We start from the raw sequence: 903 nt of genomic DNA on the forward strand, positions 1-903 counted from the left end.
ATGGTTGTCTACGAAGGCAGTACTTGTGAAACGAAGGAAGCTGACAAGGGAGCAGCCAAGCCTTCTGGAACTGGGGTCAAGCATAGGCCAAAACAAATGGCATTGAGGAAGCACGCTACTAAGCAGGCTCCTAAGCCGAGGGGTAGACCAAGAAAGGATACTGAACCTAAGAAGTTCACAACGCCACAACAGACAAAAAGGATACGTTCACGTTCACAGTGGGTTTCCACTCCTTTCACTGAAGCTAACACTGATGAGATTGAAGGGCGCAAGAAGAAGCCTAGAACAAAGGCGTAGAAGACAAGAAGCTTAAAATATTTTGGGTGTTAAGTATTTATCTCGGATTTGTTGTGAACTTATGTAAGAAGTTATGTTTTGTTGCTTGCTGGTCTGTAAAACTTGAATGATATCTCTTATGTAGGATGCTCTGTGTTGTGTGATTGTCTTGCAGCAGGTTTGGCCCAATTGAGGACAAAACGATCTAAGTCTTAAGAAAACACATTTGTACTACTAGGTTTATTATGTATTACTAAGACAAATAAAATTTGTCAACAATAAGAAAAAAAAATATAAGAAAAAAATGGCACATGTATAAAACGTGTAAAACGTGTAAAATATAAGAAAAAAAAATAGCACATGTCTAAAACGTGTAAAATATAATATTAAACAAAACATGTTTGAATACTCTTAGTAGTACTCAAGGAAGTAGTAATATTTCATTCTTCATAGTAATATTTTTGTAAATCAGAACATTTTTTAGTAATACAACCTGAAGAAATTAAATTTATTAGTAATACAAATGTATTTAGACAATTTTAGATTATATATAACACATTGGCATAATTTTCTTAAATAAAATGCGTATTTTCTGAATTTCATCCCATTATGGCCTTCACATCAAGA

Source organism: Brassica oleracea, chromosome C7, assembly GCF_000695525.1.
Source record: "Brassica oleracea var. oleracea cultivar TO1000 chromosome C7, BOL, whole genome shotgun sequence".
NCBI lineage: Eukaryota > Viridiplantae > Streptophyta > Magnoliopsida > Brassicales > Brassicaceae > Brassica > Brassica oleracea.